The sequence below is a fragment of the Thamnophis sirtalis genome, unplaced genomic scaffold, assembly GCF_051295495.1.
Source record: "Thamnophis sirtalis isolate CommonGarterSnake01/CBP01778 unplaced genomic scaffold, rThaSir2_p1.2 scaffold_9, whole genome shotgun sequence".
Lineage (NCBI taxonomy): Eukaryota > Metazoa > Chordata > Lepidosauria > Squamata > Natricidae > Thamnophis > Thamnophis sirtalis.
Genome location: NW_028261389.1, coordinates 45171099 through 45190808, shown reverse-complemented (window position 1 = coordinate 45190808; position 19710 = coordinate 45171099). Strand labels below are relative to the sequence as shown.

General features: G+C 35.8%; 1 protein-coding gene across 1 annotated transcript in view; it reads left to right on the top strand.

The window, feature by feature from the left end:
* TRHDE (thyrotropin releasing hormone degrading enzyme) overlaps positions 1-19710 on the top strand; it is a 267004-nt gene that overhangs the window by 116868 nt on the left and 130426 nt on the right. The gene's annotated exons all lie outside the window — the stretch shown is intronic.

Sequence of the window (19710 nt, the reverse complement as noted above, 5' to 3'; positions counted from 1 at the left end):
GCCTCTAAACAAAGTGCCCTCTGCAGGAGGAGGTGGGAGACTCACATGCCTCTTTTGCATAAGGAATTTTTTGCCTCCCCCTGCAGTTAGCACTAAGCAGACTCAGAATCATCCACTGTGACTCTGGAGTCTGGCAGCAACTACCTTAGCCTTTTTCCTTTTAATGTTTCTTTTCTTTTCCTCATGACACTGGTGAGGCCCTGCCTCTCCTGCCTCCCCTGACTGCACGTCCCTGTTGTATACAGTGTGTTAGGAAAGCTCCCTGTTGGGAGAGCGAGTACGTTCAGAGAAGCGTTGTGAGAGTGTTGTTAGAGAACACACAAACCAGCATACAGAGACACTGCAGTTTAAATAGGCTTTTACTTTCGTGGAAATAGAGGTATCAGAGTCCATCAAACAGTCCAAGTCATACACGGATAAGACAGTCAGTCATCAATGTCTTTCAGTTAAGGGATAATCCAAATAACATAGTCCAGTATCATATAATCAGTTCAGTACTCAAAGTTTGCTAGCAGTTGCAAAATTTACAATAGTTCACGGCACTTTCTAACAGCCAGCTTCCAAAACCACTCAGATCAGATCAGCCCAGCATCTAACAAACAGAGAGCTAACAGTCATTCTGGCTCCCTCTTATGGCCGATTGAAGAAAAACAGCAACCACTCACATTTTACAGTATGATTTAAAGAAACAGGTATAGCATTGTTACATGATTTATATATTGCCAACCCAACTGTTAGATTATATTCCTAACACAGTGGCATCCAGTGCCTAAGGTAGTGCAATGTCATTGCACAGTATTTTTGTTTTCTTTAATTCAGTCCTGTCCGATTTTCAAAGACTGCCTGGACAAGTCCCTGCAGTTTTGAGAAGTGATTTGACAGTCTCCTGAGTGGACTGAGAGAAAGTGACTAGCTCAAGCACACACTAAGGTAGAACTAGAACTCATGACCTCTCAATTTCAGGCCTGACAACTTAAAACTACAGCAAACTGGTTCTCAGTATCTGTATAATTTACTAACAATATGTTTGAGCTGTTTGAGTTGTAGGTGACAATCAATGATGTGCTGTTGTTCTGTTTCTATGACCTGTCTTTTAATTAAAATCCCTCATAAGCTATGGTATATTGCACTCAACTTTCCAAGCAATACAGACATTTGAAATGTCAATACCCATGTTGCCAGATACCCAGGCCTGGTGGTAAAGCTGTTTTTAGACACTTCTGGAAGCCCAATCCAAGGTTGGGGCCAATCTGACCTCAGGGGGAATTCTGTTCCAAAGGGTGGGAGCTTCAATAGAAAATGCCCTCCTCCTCGATCATGTCAAATATAACCTTCAATACACCATTCCTTCCAGAACAGGGATAGACAGACCCTCAAAGAATCTGTCCCTATGCCATGTTTCTCACAGTTCGTTGATATTGCGTAGCTATTATAGTTTTTCAAGTTGCCATTTATGTGAGATAAGGGTTTGGGGTTTAGCAGGCTCAAGGCAACATTTCCTGGAGCAGTTTCTGCAGGTGTTTAACATATTCAAAAGCAGTTGCAATTTGTGCCTGATATCTGTACTTTTCAACTATGTTGACTCATTACCAGGATTACGATGGGGAAGAACAATCAGATTTTTCTATTCCCTGGATTTCAACTTGGCTTTGGAATAATAACCTTATATGGATTTTAATGAAACAAGGTAGCAATTTATCTATATTATATATTAATATATTTATTAATGCTTCCTAAAACCTTTCAATGACATGAATCACCAAACAGTTGCATTCGATAAACAATTGATTTATGAGCAATACCTACAACTGTTTCCTTCCTTCATTCACAAACACACTCCACACATTTGCTTATTTTATTTATTGATTAAATTTATATGCCACTCATTTCCCCTATAAGGCAACTCTGGGTAGCTTACAAAAATGTAAATATAAATATAAAACCAATTTAAATTCTAAAAACTATGCAAAACCTGGAACCAAGGAGATAGATGGCATGGAGATGAGATCTTACTCCATCAATCATCTCAGTAATGAGTGCCCCCCATTCCACTGGAGCAAGTGGGGTGGGTTAGTCCCATTGGGGTGGCCATGTACATACTACATGCAGAGGCTTGAAGAGGGGCTGCAAGAACCAAAATGATGAGATCCTGTCTTCTAACAATCAAATAAAATATTATAAACATGGAATTGGGGAGGTGAGCTTGGTGTAGATCAACCACTAGATGATTCCAATTGACAGTTAGGCCAAGACAGTGCACTGTCCTATGTTTAGTGCCTGTCCCTTATACATGGAGTTGCTGGGCTTGGTTCCATCTAGGATCTTGGCAAGATTGTTACTGTCTGATATAAGCACATAAGCGGTGTGTACATATAAGTATAAGTTGAGGCTTAAGGGTGTTTCTGTAGAAAAGAATTTGGGATAAGCATTCATATAATTTTTTGCTGACACTTCTTGTTATTAGTTGGCTACAGATAGAAGATCTCCTTATCTTACTGGCTATATAATGCTCTTCAGTGCCTCGGCATTGCCTGGAGTGGTGTATAACACATAGAGGAGGGTTCTTTTGCAGCACTTTAAGAAGGGAATTTTGCATAGATTTAGAGGACATCATAATAAAATGATTGTTTTGAGTAATTGAGTAATTCACCAATATAGTATGCAGGGTGGAGTCAGGACATGGATTTCCTCACTTAAAGCACAGCAATAATTTAAAATGATGTTTCAAATCAATTTGACAAAGATCTACACAATCCTATATTCATAATAGCAGCTTAGCAAATAGGACTGAATTATTTTTATAGGCCCTTGCAAGTTATATTATGACTTCCATTATGTGATTATATGAATTATTTTAGAGGATCTTGCAAAATACAGCACTCTCAATCATCCAGCTCACGGTTGTCTTAAAGGTGCTTTGTAAAAGGAAACTGGGCTTTTTTTCTTTTATTTTTCTTGGAAATGAATTGAAGTGAAGAAGCTTCAGGGATGAGAAGGAAAAGGAACAGGAAAAAAAAAGAACCCAAGAAAATCTTGTTGCCTTTTGAAAAGAACTTTTGGGACATCATCAACTGGTATTTAGTATCATTATTTCTAGAATTACTAATATAAAAGATTCAGTGGTTTGTACAACTACCAGCATTGCTCTCAGCTGTTGGCAGTTTTAACTGGCCCTTCCTGGTGAAATGAACATTGACTTGCTGTTGGCATAATGGAGGTGAATTTGGGTTCATACTTAAATGATCCACTTCATACATTTGAAAAGATTGGGGAACTACGAGGGCTTATGAATCATTGCAAGCATGTCAACATAAATCTTTCTGAAGAAAGACGTAGGAATGCTTTATATATTTGAGTTGCAGTTTTACATCCAACAACTTAGGATTCTTCATTCTTCATTTTTCTTTCCCACAAGAATTGCTTTCACACAGAAAATCTTTAGTTATTTCTCACAATATTTAAATATTTAAAGTGTCAAGATTAAAGCATTTATTTATCAGCCATTGTAAGTGTTAAGCCTTTGGAAATTATAGGTCAGCATAGCACTAATAAAGTACTACCGGAAATAAAGTGGAGAGAGAGGAGGGGGAGGCTTTGATAGGTTTTGATAGAAAGGCATCAGGTTAAAATGAAATAGTTTTTGTTTTGCATTAGTTTCCTCCATAAGGAGGACAATCTGGGAGGTGTTTTCACTTGACTGCTGATATAGGACCATCCCTTGCTCTTTGGAAATTGCAGGAGAGAGAGGAAAGGTCATATGTCTCAAGGATCTAGTGGTTGCAGAATAATCGGCAGGCAACACTGCAAGTTTCCAAAATATAGTTGCAAGTGAAAACATGTCTTCCCCATCCTTGTTTTTATAGCAAGCCTTGATTGTTCTATTGTCAGCTATCAGGATTGTTTTCTTCTTAACCATAATCAAAAGTATTTAAAATAAAAGTAAATACAGAAGTCCTTAAGTTGTGTTTCAGTATTATTTTAAGAATGGATATGTTATATGATTGGGGCAAGGCCATAATTTATTTCCATTTTCTTTAAAGCAACTCAATTCTGGAGAAAAATATATATGATTAAACTGAATATAATAAAGATGTTCCAGGGAATTATTTGTATAGTAAAGATCTAGTAAAGTTGTGAATCTTCATTTCTAGAATAACAATGAAAAATGCAGTGATGCTTTTTTCCTCTCCCTAAAATTGTTTGAAATAATTTAAACAATTACTTCACATTGTGTCACATGCTAGTAAAAAAATAGATGTTAATATCATGATATCTTATCCTGTATTCACTGGAGGTAAAATAGGAAAATGGTTGGATATTACTTAGTTACATGTAAAATTAGTTTTATATTACATGGATATAATTTAGTTACATCTAAGCTGCTTCTACTTCCTTGATAGGCAGAGGGGTCATAGATGAGGAATTCTGCATGATATGTGATATTTTGCATGCTCTCTGTAGAAAATAAAAAATATATATTCACACGTGTTTGTAAACATCACAGAACACAGAGAGAATTGTTTCTAAGTGAAGGTGCATGTCTTAAGAAGGGCTTATAAAATATCTGCTGAAATTGGTGTTGGTGAAAGTTTCATGTGCTTGTAAACTTCTTGATGCAGTTTATCCTTTTATTTTTTTTTAAATGAATGGCATTGCCTCTTCCCTGCTCACATACATGACAATATTGCTAAGAAATCTGTTCTACATTTGGACTTACAGTTAAGGTTGTCTGAATAAAATATATACAAACATGTTATGTACCTTCCAAGTTTCTTTGCTACTTTGAATAACATTAGATTTCCCTTATTTTTATTTCTTCATTCTTTTTTTTTAATCTTCTGCTTTTTTCTGTTAATAAAAATGTTATTCTCATTGGTTCAGTGAGATAGATCCAAACCTATGAAAGTGTTGCAGCATTCCTATAATTAAGCTTATTTGTGATATACAAAATTAACAAACAGAAGTGAATTAACGACTCTAAAGTAAATATTCTAAATATAATGCCAAACAGAAGTAAGTTACAGCCAAATCAAATGCTTAAAAAAAACACCTTAGTAAGTAGAAGCCAAAACATTTTAATCATTCTCTTTCTCTTTGTTATAGTCTGGCATATACAACATAGCCAGTTCTTATCCTATGCTGATCAACCAGTGCCATAATAAAGGATAAGGAAAGCATGTTAATAATTATGTGGTTGCTTATGGTTGATGATATAATTGGCATTACACTTGGTTATTCAGGCTTCTGCAACATTGGTAAGATTCTAATGATAGAATTAGAAATACATCCGAACTAAGCTTTATCCTATTCCTTTTAATAGTGGACTGGTGAAGAAGCTTAAGTATCATTATAAATATCTCCATTGGTCACTGCAACTGCTTGAGAACATAGCTAAATATTACCTCTGAATATATTTTTCTTTAAACTAGTTTCCTTTATTTTCTCCAAACTTTTCTTGACTTCATATATAATTTTAAAAAGAGCTCCCATTGGAGTTGGAAAAAGATGGTACAATAACTAAAAAGTTTAGGCGGACATTGTGTTTCACTTCCCTTTCATGTGCTTCAGAAAACTGTTGGTGTTGAGCTATAAGATGGAGCAACAAAAAGATGCCTAGAGTTTCACTTGCAAAAGATGAGAAATGAATTGTTTCTGGCAGTAAAAGCAGCAAAATGGCAGCATTTCTCCTTGGCCCCACAGATCCTATCCACCAACCTTATTTAATGGAGCTTAGAACCTTTTGGTGGAGGATGGTCAGGAAATCGTTTAGTCAGCTACTAAATGCAGAAGTTGCTGGCATCTACATGAAAGAAGTTGCTCAGACTTGCTTGGAATTAGAACAACTGAACAACAGATTTGATTGAATCTGTCCAATAGTTATCTGGATTAAGTTTGAGCCTAAAGAAGAATTTGGGATATCAATGCTCACATGTAGCTTGCATCTCACTCTTTTTCTTCATTGATGAAAATTTCCAGATGTTTTACATACACAGAGAGAGAGGGGGGGGGAGAGAGGGAGAGAGAGAGAGATTTTATATACAGTCTCAGAGCATAAATATTGAAAATCATCCAAAAAAGTCAAGACCAATCATTTTAACCTCTTTATTATAACATATTTTACAAAGTTGTATACATTCCATTCACATGGGAATATAGAAAAAGTGAGAAAGAAACAATACCCCTCTAATAACCAAGTGAATGAAAAGTATGAGAAGGAGAATCTCAGTAATTTAACAGAATGTTCTATATTTTATGTATTTATTAATTTATTAAATTTGTTTGCTGTCCATCTTGCCTTAGGGCAACTCTGGGTGGCTTACAACATTACAAGTTTTAAAACCAAAAGACATAAATATTTCTGAAAACAATAAAAACAGCATTACAATTAGAGGAAGATCACAGTTAAAAGATGGGGTGGGGAAGGATGTGCAGGGAGAAGGTAGGTAGGATCTCCTCTTAAATCATCTATCACCCCCACCTCCCTAATATGGCCCCAAGCCAACTGGCAGAGACAGGTCTTCAGGCCCTTATTTTACAATATATACAGGTCAGAGTGGCTGTGCTGGTTTTCATATGAAGTGTTCATTTTTATACTTCATTTTTTTAAATTTTTCCCAACAGTTTCAAGAAAGCTAATAGTTTTCCATTTATTTGGATTTTTTTTTATAATTTCCTTTTTTTTAATGTCAGTTTACTTATACACAACTCTGGGAATTTGTTGGCTGGACAGAAGTTAAGACCCAAGACCCTCTGCTGTGGGATGCCATGCTTTCTCCCCTCCCGTTTAACATATACATGAAACTTCTTTGTGAGATAATTCACCATCATGGACTGTACAATATCAATATACTGATAACACTCAGTTTTCACTGAAAAATGTGACTGGGGTCCTTTCTCTGTCCTTGGAGGTTATTAGTATGTAGATGAAGACAAACAGGCTTAAACTCAGTTCCAACAAGACTTTTGGTTCCAAAGAAATTCTATCTCTGATTCTGAATTGGGGTGTGTGCACATTTTCTCAGGAAGAATCAGTATGTAATCTGATTATTAATTTATACCCCCAGTTCCGGCATGATAGGAAGGTGGAATCTGTCTAGAACAGTGATGGCAAACTTTTAGAGACTGAGTGGCCAAACTGCAACCCAAAAGCCACTTATTTACCTTGGAGTGACAACACACCAATTTAACCTGAATAATGAGGTTTTAGTTTCCCATATTTTTCGGGGTATAAGATATACCTTTCCCCCCGTAAAAGAGTGTGGAAATGTTGGTGCGTCTTATACACCAAATACAGCCATTTTTGGCTTCCCAAAGCCCTGCCCCTGCATCCCATTTTTGTGAAGAACGGGCAAAAAACGGGCTGTTTTTCACCAAAATTAGAGGATATTTTTGCCTTCTTCCACCTCCCGAGAAGCACTCTGCAGCCTTCAGCAGGGCTGGGAGAAGGGAAAAATGTTCCCATTTTGGAAAAAATGCCCAAAAAATGGACCGTTTTTCACCAAAATGGAGGTGTTTTTGCCTTCCCCACCCACCAGAAGCACTCTGTAGGCTTCAGTAGGATTGGTGGAAGGGAAAAATGCCACAATTTCAGTGAAAAATGGGGGTGTTTTTGCTTTCCTCCAGCCATGCTAAAGCCTGCAGAGTGATTCTGGGGGCCGGGAAGGACAAAAACTTTTTTTTTCATATTTTGATGTTAAAAACAACAAATAGTCCAGCTTTTTTTCAAATCTTTCATATGTGTCAAACAACTTTTGAAATGCGGAGAAAATCATTTGAAACGAATCATTTGAAGCATGTATAGACGCCATGTTTATGACGCAGCTAATATTCCTTTAGAGGCTGTAAGGTATTTGCAAGTAAAAACAAGCTGGGAGCTGTGCAATCTTATCTGATCTTAGACCAACACAGCCAAGCAGTAAAAGTGTCAAATTGTAAGGAGCCAAATTATAGTAAATTGGTTTACAGCCCATTTAAAGAGAGTCAGAGGAGATGTTGAAGTAAACTTTCCTTTATCCATGTAAGTAGCATTTAAAGCATTTAAGAAATAGGGTAACCACCGGCCATAAAAGCATTAAAAAAAAAACCAATTCGCTGCTAGATTCTTCTGTTCTTTGGTTTCAATTAGCTTAAATTTTTATGCGGATCATATCTCGTAATACAATCAGCTTACCAGTTGAAAACACTCACACCATTCTTAGGAGCAACCTGCAGTTTCGGTTAGCTTACAGCTAATCCAGAAGGAACCGGCAATGGAGGTTAAATTCCAAGCCTCCCAGAGACTTTGCGAACGTCTCTGTGGTCACTGGATCTCCTCCAACCTTTCACTGTCTCTCCGGGACAGCTTGGGTCCGAAACGGACCGTCCGATTTCTTTCGGAATAGGGGAATTTCAGGAATAGCCTGAAACTCAATCTTCTCACTGCTAAGCCCCGTCTTCTTCCCGAAATCTTGGTGCATCTTATACACCGGTGCGTCTTATAGTCCGAAAAAACAGTACTTTAGAAAAATAACTCAAACATAATTAACGTCTTTTCTCTGAAAAAACACACTTTTTTCCCTCAAAAAAGAGGGTCCGTCTTATACACTGAATACTTTTTAAAAAAAAGTCTCTTCAAAATCATGGTGCATCTTATACTGCGGTGTGTCTTATAGTCTGAAAAATACGATATGTGGGTCAGAGGGAGGCCCACTCCCTCTCTTTACTAGACCTAGCTTTGTAACCAAAGCATCCTCAGTGATGGGATGGGAGACCACCAGAAGAGGTCAGGAGGAGGGGACAAGGGGATGGTAAAAGGCAGCAAGTGCTAAGGCAGGATTTACCTCACACCCTCACTCTCTCTCATTATAATCTCCTTCCTTTCCTTCTTTTTCCTTCCCTCTTCATTCTTTCTTCTTCCTTCCTTCCTTTCCTTCTTTTTCTTTGTCTTTCCTTCTTGGATGCTCAAATGCAAAAGGGGAAACATTCATTGCCTTTTGATCCAATGCCACTTTTGTTAGTAGTTTGTGGCCACTTAAAAGACTGAGAACCAATCACAGTCAGTTTATTCCATGCTTGCATTTCATGGGGACAGACTACAGTGCAGCAAAACTGTCAAAATGATGGCACTGATAGTTGATCAAAGCTCCTCAGTTGTTTATGTGCAACAGCGTTAGCATTTAAGAACAAAGCTAAGTTAGTTGCTTTTCTATTAATACATAATGATCCTTAAAAGAGGTCTTCTGTAGGGAGCCTGCCATGGTCTAATTCAGACTGGAAACATAGCAAAGGAAACTATTTCCCCCCACTTGCTTTTTTCTGTTTTCTCCACTGAAAACAGTTGTTTGCAACACACAGGGAAGGGATACCTTCCTAAGAACTCACAATTCAAGAATACCAATGTGTCCATGGAGAAGGCCATGGAGGTCCTAGAACAGACCCTCAAGACCTTCCCAATCCAGTAAGATGCCTCCTGCTTCTCCCTCCCTTCTTGCAACAAGGATTCACTTAACTTTGCAAAGATCTGTCTCCTCTCTTGTTTTTCTGCTTCTCTGCCTTTGAAGAAGGGAGAGGAGAGTTGGCTGGGAAATGCTTTTCGTGCCAAGAATAGACACTGCTATAATATTGTGCAGATTCAGGCACCCATCATCTTTTGCAGAGTCAGGGACCCAGAAACTTTCATTCTTCACAGGAAAAGAGGTTGCCTGCCGGTATCTTGCTCCTCCCCTCCCCCCAACTACTTTCCACTTAACTACTTAATGAGGCTTCTTTGTCTCACGGAGCATGTTTGCATACAAATGGGACGAGACAGAGACAGTGAGGGTAATCAAAGTGTCTGTGTGTGTCATGGGGGGAGGGTTGCATACTTTTCTCCTCGTCCTCCCCATTCAAGCCTCTCATTTCTCCCCCAGCACAGTTGGGGCATACAAACTGCTGGTGGCAGCATCCACCTAAGCACCATGATTGCCTTCCTCCTCAGCCAGCCAGCCCCACCTGACTTGCTCCCTGCCGGCTTCTGTAAAGCCTCACCATTTTTCTCCTCGTCGTCTTCTTCATTATCCTTCTCACCCAAGCAGCAACGGGCTCCACAGGACAGGGTCTCATTTCTGCCCTGGGGCAGCGCTGGAAGTGAGTGTGAATGGCCTGGCCCTCCAGTGCTTCCTCGCTCAGTTGGAGGCTTCTTCAGCCTTCAAAGAGTTGCACGGGTTTTTTTTGCTTCCAGATTGGTGCAGGAGGCTTTCCAGAGCCAAAATGAGGCATAGAAAGTGCTGGTTTTTTTTTCCATTTTGTCCCTGGAAAGCCTCCTGCACCAACCTCGAAGCAAAAAAACAACAGCAAAAAACCTGCAACTGTTTGAAGTCTGAAGGAAGCTTCCAAGTGAGCAAGGAAGCACTGCAGGGCCAGGCCATTCACACTCACTCCCAGCCCGCCGGAGTTTGCTGTGCAATGTATGCGCCTCTCCCCTGTATGCACATGCGTCCCCCGCCCTGCCCCTCGGCATTGGCCTGAAAACCAGCTGGCCAGCGGGAGGCATGCCTGCATTTGCATGCTAGTGGAGCTGGGCTGGGGCAGCTGGCTTGCCCACAGCGAGGGCTCTGTGTGCCACCTGTGGCACGTGTGCCATGGGTTCACTATCATGGGTCTAGAAGACCTTTTGAACAGTTCTTTTGAATGTGTAGATGAAAATTATGCTATCAGTGCTTGGAGTAGTTAGACTGCATATTTAGAAACTGAGTTTTATCCAATTGTTGTATTGAGTATATATGCTGCCCAGAGTGTATTGTGATTGGAGTGGCCTAAAGTATTCTTCTTCCTCTGCTATTTGGATAGTCCTCCCATAATGTACCAAGAGACACATTAACAACTACTTCCATTATCTAACTCATTTTCTTTAGTTGATCCTTGAAAAGGGACTATTTGTTTCTTACTATTTTCTATGCTAATCCCAATTTTCTATTTTCTTTTATTATTCCTTTTCCTAAAGTTACATTTTCAAAGTTGCCTCAGCCTTTTATTTTTAGGAAGGTGCCTTTTCTGTACCACTCCTGATTCTATGACAGACTTCCCTAACTGGTGCTTCCTCCAGTGGTTCCCAGTAATAATTCCACAGTCATTAGTTGTACTGGAATATCTATTGTTTTGGAAAAGCTATTCCTCTTTTTAAGATTGTTGTAATCTAACTGAAATTTCATTGTATAAATACCGTACTAACATTATAATAATCATATAAAAATGCCTAATATAAATAAAATGTTTATAACTTAATAAATATAAAGTTGTAATATTCATGAAATTATTTGTCTAAAATAAGAATATACTTAAGTCCATAACTTAATATAAAATCATAATCTTTACCTCATGGGAAATAATAAGATAGCTAATATTTTCATTGCAAGCTTTAACAACAAAATACCCTTGGGCCTATCTGTGTCTAAACTGCTTTTTTCTGCATGCTGATACACATACACAATTGAGTCTTAATTTCTGCTCAACTCAGCATGTTGCAGGTGTTCTGATGTGCAATAGATCTCTTTTATCATTTTTTTTACTATTTGGAATATCTGGAATTTTATATGGAAAGGATTGAGATTACTAATGATTTGCTGTGTGTCATAGCAATCCTCCCCCTTGTTTGAGCTGCAACAAAGATAATTGTGTTTATTTTTTTCATTGCACCTGGCTAACAGCAATAAATAGTACAGATTCAGTCTTAATGAAATGGTACTACCAGTATGAATCTAAAGCTTCTTAGTTTATTAGTCCAATAGTGGTATATAGTGAATTGACAAGGCACAATCATATTTTTAGTTTCTCTCTCTTTGAGCCTTTTTAATATCTTTTATTTTCTAATCTTTTATTTTAAGCTATTATGGCAGCATTTCGACAACTTTTGAAGTAAGTCATTGCATATTAGCACACTGATGTATGAAATAAGTGTAATTAAATGCTGATAAATATCCATTTTATTTTAAAAGGTTTGGTGTTTCTTATCTGGAAATAATTTATCTCTTTCCTGAGTATCAATACATTGGCATTAGTCTGCAGGTTCCCAAAAGCAAGGAATGACAATGTGATGAAAGATCAATATAAACCAAACATTTATGTTTCTCTTCCTTGATAACGACAATGTGTCTTAAAGTTCTTTGAAGGAGCTGTAAAAATCCTGAAGAAGAAAAAGAGATCATGAGGCAAATTGTATTGTTATAAACTAAAAAAAATGTACTGTCATTGTATGCAGACTTTTATCCTAGATAGCTAAAGGAGATATAATTTAATTTAGTAAAAGGACAAAATTATACCTGATTTTTATAGCCTTAAAAGTGTTGACCAACACTATCAACATATAAGTTTTGACATCAGAACAAAACTTAATTGATTTGCATATGATAATATATCTTAAAAGATGGGGAACAAAAACAAACACATATCATTTAATTACTTCAAAATATTGTTGGTAAAGTATTCAGAATAATGTGTGAATATTACAACTTAGCTTCTTTTCATTTAGATATTGTAGGAAAAGATATAATATTTTAACTATTCCAACCTTTACTTCTATCTTAGTGCTATCTAAGCATTTTTGTGTTACATGAATCATGCTGTTCTAATGTTTTTATTCCTATTTTTAAGTTGCCCAGAAATATGCCTCTTGAAACCTCAGATTTTTCTTGCTTTCATTCAATAAAATAAAATGGAAGTGGAGGACCTACTGGGAAAGAAACTCCATATTTATATTCCTTTATTGTTTTATATTTTTAGTTGAGTGTATGTTCTTTCCTGTTGCAAAGATAAATCAATTATGCTGTACCTTGAGCTTTCTTCAGGGCTGGCCAAGAAAATTAAGTGGAGATTTGGGAAAAGAGGCAAAAATAAGTTTTTGTCTACTGTATGTTCTCCAACTCCAGGCTGTTTACTCTTTTGCTAGCTGGTGGCTATAGCACTTGACTCCGTGGTATTTGCTAATCCATTAACAAGCTAAACTGTCTTATACCCTTGGTCTAACTGAGCTCCATTGTTAAGGGAAATGCAGGAAACACTGTTATATTACTGATAAAGCTGAATATTTGTAGCTCAGGACTGAAAGAAGGAGACACTTGATGTTCTCTGAGCTTGGTTGTTTTCTTGCAGATGTCTCATTACCTAAACTTGATAACATCATCTTCTTCCTACTGGCACTGACCTAGTTTGGATAATAAAACATCTGCAAGAAAACAACCAAGCAGAGAGAGGACCAAGACCCTCATTATAGAACTAATTAGGGTTCAAATATTATGGGATGGATTGGGATTCGGTAGTTCCCTAACAAGTAACAAGAGAATGGCAGCAATAGTGCCCTTCTGGCTTTGTGTTCAATTTGGTTAATCACTTTTCCACTTTTCTTTCCTACTTCTAATTTCATGGCTATTTATTTTCTCTGCCTGGAATTCATATGGAGGAATGTGTCCTGTTTTGTATTTGCTGCTAGGCCAGCACCCTGGCAGATTATACCATTTCTCCTCCTTTTCCTTTAATTGATTCTGTGTCCTCATCTCTTCCTCTTCCAGCCTGCCCCATTGTTTCCCTGGCTTCCCATTGTTGCTTTAATTTTCCCGGCTCTTCCTGCAGTGCGTAAGCAGGATGGGAGAAGACAGAGGATTTTAACGTACTCCTTTACCAGTGAGTAAATTTCCCTTTCATGTCTGCTGTGTCTTCTAGTAGCCACCTCCATACTTGTTCTGCAATTGATGCTGCTACTGGTATATATCAATGGACTGTGGTGTAATTGGATCAGTGGATATTTAGGAGGGCTTTCAGGATTATATAACTATACACCTTCAGACTTTTTTTTTAAATTAGGAAATTTAATGAACACTAAAAAAATATGGTGCACAAAATCTTTTTCCTCTCCGGTTGAATTTTCTAACTCTTAAATCAACTTCTGATGGTTTAATATTTTCTATTTTTCTGGCAACAGCTGTTTCAGGAATTATGTTAACAATTTATAGAGGTTATTATTTGAATATATATATATATATATATATATATATATATATATATATATATATATATATATATATATATATATATATATATATATATATATATATATATATATATATACCAAAATTAGACAAGCTAATGCTATTCTGCTTTTATGACTATATCTTTAACTATATTAGTATTAAAAGCAGATAAATTAGAATCCACCTGTCATAAATATTAACAAACCATGTATATGAAAAGCTAAGCTTACATGTTTTAAATCAGAATAAAGGAGCATCTATTAAACAAAATATATTAATGCAATATAAATATTTAACAGTTTATAAAACTGAAAATTAAAAGGTTTGTAATTTCAACCATATTACTGTTCTTCGATCAGATGTGGAGTATCAGAGAAACTATGAAATTTATACTTTAGGTAATGAAGCATCGCTTAGTAAAATCATTTTGATATTCTGTTAATTAGTGTGTGTGTGTGTGTGTGTGTGTGTGTGTGTGTGTGTGTGTGTGTAGGTTCATGTTGGGGTATTATTAAGTATGAAAAATAGAACTGTATTATACTAGATATATTGCCTTCAACATTTCATTTTAATCTAGTAATGAAGATATTCTATGCAGGAATAATATATTGTACTATATTTGTTTTGATCATTATCCTAAACTTTTGGGAAGAATGACTGAAGACTTAGTTTATGGCTAATAATAATATGCAGGCATAGTTGATAAGACACTTCACAATTTAAATGAGATGACTGCTTCATTGTACTTGAGTGCAATGTTGGAAACAAGTTGTTGGAAAACAGAGTGCATAAAATTGAGGCATATTGGCATTTGGCTCAGCAAAATGACAATGGATTGGTCTTGATCTTTAGTACTTGCTTACAATCTGGTTATCTTAATTGCTTATTAAGTCTCTGTGAGCTAGTCTTTCAGTCCTGATCGTTTGTTGTAAGTTAGCTTAGTTTTATTAGCATTGCTACAAAACATTTTCACACTTCAAGTGCCTATTTCACATATTTTTGCTACTGTACTGCATCTGTACTAATGCTAAAAGACATTTGACTCTACTTGCACACAAAAAACAACAGTGGAAAAATAATATGGCAATTGCTATTGCTTTGTTCAAGTAGCAGCTCCCTATTGTTTACTGAGCTAAAAAATACTGTTAGCACTCAACATCTTATTTTTCACATTTGGGCAATTGGTTATGGAATCAGTAGGTCAAGACTTGTTGAATAATAATAAGTGCTATTAAACACACTGCTACCTATTGGTGTTTACAGGATTGCCCTTAAATATGATAATGATAATGGACATGAGCTAAAATATTAGCAAAGTAAGAATAGCATTTTTTAAAACAAATATATTGTTTTCAATTTTTCAGAGAATAAATTTATCAATAGTTGTGCAAACAAACTTTGTATTGTTCAAAGGAAAGTGGGATCCCATCTACCCTAATTTAAAACCAAATATTTAATAAGAAAGGTGCATTAAATTTTACCCAACTGAATTTTGTTCTATTTATATAAATACTTCATTGTACCTTTAATAAAAAAGATTTGTGATACTTTGCTGGTTTTGTAACTTCATAATTGTGAGGGGAAGGGCTAAATATTCATGCTTATGTGAATAGATGTACCCTCATAAGTGCGTTATTCCAATATGCTCTGCAGAAGTTAATATCTGCTCCATGGAAATATATTCTTATATTTCTTATCTATCCTATTAACTAGCATAGTATTTTAGCAGACAATATTGTTGAGAATTGGCACAACATTACACTTTGTTAGTGACCAATATTGTTAGATGGAAACAATAAGAGATAAAATAACTTTTCTATACACTTTGGAGTATGCTTGACAAAAAGGCAGCAAGGAAACTCTAATCTTAATGGTATGCTTGTTTAAGGTGTGAAAATATTAACTAATAAAAATTGCAAGCTGTGCACAGTCTATTATTTTCATAATGACTTGTTTTTCATTGTATGAATAGAAAAAGAATTGCTAAGCCCAAATAATGATGAAAAACTGAAATGTGCTGTTTTATAATACAAGTAAATCTCTTCATTTAAGCCCCATATTCTTCATCCCAAAACCTCATTGGATTTTTACACTTTTCTTTCTGTCCAAAGGTGGTGCTAACCTTTTTGTGCAACCTTTGTTTCTTACCTGTTTTTTATTTTATTAGCACTTTAATCAAGCAATAAAATTTTAAACTATTCGCTTATTATATAACATGTAAATTACCAAAGAATCATTGGAGATGTATCATTTATCAGATACCTTCACCACATTTAGTTTAACCTTGCAGTTTATGTCTCAGGTTGTATAGATGATTTCTCATTCAGTTCAGTGTTCCATAGTCTTCTAGAGTTACCTTTTCAGTTCTCAGGAAAATTTTCTCATTTGTTTCTTCAACAGGCAAAATGTTTCTTCTTCTACAATCCCATCAATTCATTTCTTTCCTAATTGTTCCACTCTACTTCTCTGGTATCATATTATAAGGATTTCATATTTCTGTGCAATGCATTAAAGAATATAAGAAACTGAAATCTTGCATGAATATTAGAATATATAATTCTAGCTTAAAGTTCTTTACATTGATGAGGAGTGAGTCTTCCATTCATTCTGGAGTCATCCATATTTGTTGTCCATAGCTATTCATGAAGTTAAAATACTGTGCTTTGTTTAGAAACTCTAAGTACTACCAGTGTTCTGATTTTAATGCAAACCTGGCACAGACTCCATAAAAAGATTGTAGACATGCAGAACAATGTATATTGCCCAGAATTGTTTGATTTGCTTAGGAATGTGCTTACTAGAAAGATCTTAATTCTATACTAGTTAAGATCCTTTATCAAACAATAGTCACGGATTAACTCAGAATTTTATACATGTTAATGTATTCAGCCATTGAGCTTTGATCAGTCTGAATATGTTGTTATCAATAATGTAGTGTTTCCACAGTATTTGCTTTTGCTCAGTTTGGATATGTTATTATTGTAGTTTAAGCTTATGATTTTTTGAGTTACTTAACTACTTTCTGGATTTATGATATTTTTTTTGCAACATGAGCTGCAACAGCAATTGAAATGACTGAATTTATTTTTATAGAATAAAATGTGAGAAGTATTATAAAACTGCTTCTCCTGATGTTGTATTAGAGCAGATTCTACTCTTCAAAAAGCAACCTGAAAAACATACACATAGCATAAGTGAAAATGATATTTCAATTTATCTAATATGTGTGAATAAAGCATTAGTTATGAGGTTATAACTTTGCAGATAGTGATAGTTCATCAGTATTAGAGATAGCTTCAAGGATATGCATCATGCTAAAATAGATGGACTCACTTTTGTTGCTAGCAGTTTAGACATTAATGGCTGTGTGTTGTGTTATTTTGAGGGGACAGCACATTTACACTGTTATACAAGCTGTATACTCACTATTTTACATTGTAGCCAAGTGTCATTTTTTCAGTGTTGTCACATGAAAAGATATACTTAAATATTTACAAAATGTGAGGTGGTGTACTCACTTCTGTGATATACAGTATATTTACAGTTTACTGTAATATGATTGACTACATCAGTCTGCAGAAAGAATTGTCAACATGAATTTTGTTTATTACTTTGGAGTCTTGCAACCAAAGTAAAATGTTCAGATGTAATGCAAATATGTATCTAAAATGTAACTTCATCCTTATCTGCAGTATTTTAAAATAGCAGAATATGCTTTCTATATTTAAAAAAAGTTATATTCATTGTTTCGTTTCATGCTTTTAAAGTTAATCTGATCTATGGATCCCTCTGAAAGACTTCAAACACTTTCCTTAAATGGTACTTTTAAACAGATAATTATTATAAGTTAAAATGTATTTATTTCATTTATTTTTAGGATATTTAGGGATATATTGTTATATTTATATTAATTCAATAATTCTAAGATCTAGTATTTACTTCCAACTCATAAATCTTACGAATGTAATTAGATGTAACAATTTTCACAGTGAGATAGATGTTAGAATAAAATAGAATAGAAACTGTATTGTCACTTTAAAGGTAGGCTATTCAGCATACATTAAAATGAAATTTCATTGCATTCTTCTCTAAAAAGATAACCATTATACATATACCCACATATATGACACAGATAAACATCATAGTTTAGTTCAAATATATATATATAAGAAAGAAAGAATCCTGTGAATTTACAAGATAGATGGCATAAAAAACAAAGCTGTTACAGAATATAGTAGTCCTACTATACACACTTTGAAGCCTCCTCCCAGAGGGGAGCAATAGAAACAGAGCGTGAAGTGGGTGTGTGTGTCTAACAGTGCTTTGAGCTCTAATCACATAGCACCTATTAACAGAATCCTGAATAATGGGAAGTGAGCTTCCTATAATCTTCTCAGCTGTCCTTACCACTGTATGAACTGTCTATCTGAGGTACTACTGCCACCAAACCAAAGAGTGTTGCAGTTTGTTAAAACACTCTCAATTGTGTGTCTGTAAAAAGTGTATGCAAACACTGGTTTGCAAACTTCAATAAAGATAACATATGAAGAGACCAAATCAGTTTGTTAGTTATCTGTACCCCCAGATACTTACTATTATTAACCACCTCCATAACTGCAGCCTTGATACAAAGTGGAGCATAACTATGCCGCTCTTTCTAAAATCAACAATGATCTCCTTTGTTTTGTTAATATTCAAAACTAAGTTATTTTTATTGCACCAGTCCACCAAAGCCTTCACCTCGTACCTATAAGAATATTCATTGTTATCCCAGATAAGACCCACCACTGCTCTGTCATCCATATACTTCACAATATGATTCACCGTAGACTTGGCACAGCAGTCATGGGTCATCAAGGTGAACAGTAATGGAATTGGAAACTTTTTTTTCCAATTTGCACAACTTGGTGCCTATCAATAGGAAATCAAGTATCCAGTTACATAAGGAAGTATTAAAACCTAATAGGGCCAGTTTGTTCACCAAATGAAGAATGATTGTGTTGAATACCGAACTAAAATCAACAAACAGCATTCGCACAGGAGTATTCTTCTCCACCAAGTGTGTGCCAAAATACATCATCTATAGCAGAGGTCTCCAACCTTGACAACTTGAAGACCTGTGGACTTCAACTCCCAGAATTCCTCAGCCAGATTTGGTAGCTGAGGAATTCTGGGAGTTAAAGTCCACAAGTCTTAAAGTTGCCAAGGTTGGAGACCTCTGATCTATAGAACAGTTCTTCCAATAAGCAAACTGTAATGAGTCAAATGTAGGGAAAAGTCATGAAACAATATAGTCCTTTACCAGTCTCTCAAAACACTTCATCATAATAGAAGTGAGAACAACTGGACGGTAATCATTAAGGCATGCAATTAAATAGTTTTGGGGGACTGGTACAATGATTGCAGTCTTAAAATATGATGGCATTTCTCACCTTCAACATCACATGTACCTCCTGAGACATCCAAGATTTCTCATTTACCCACATAAAAGTCTGAAGAACACTGACATCCTCCATTCACTTTTGAATATAAGCAGACATAGTAGAAACATACTTGTTCACATCAGTATGTAGACCAATCATAACAGCCTCTTTAAATATGTTCCAATTTTTGCATCCAAAACAATCTTGTAGAGCTTCCATAGCTCCTACTGACCATGCTGTCACCTGTTTCATCGTTGGTCTCTCTCTAATTAATGAAGGCTTAAATACTGGCATAAGCATCACAGAGA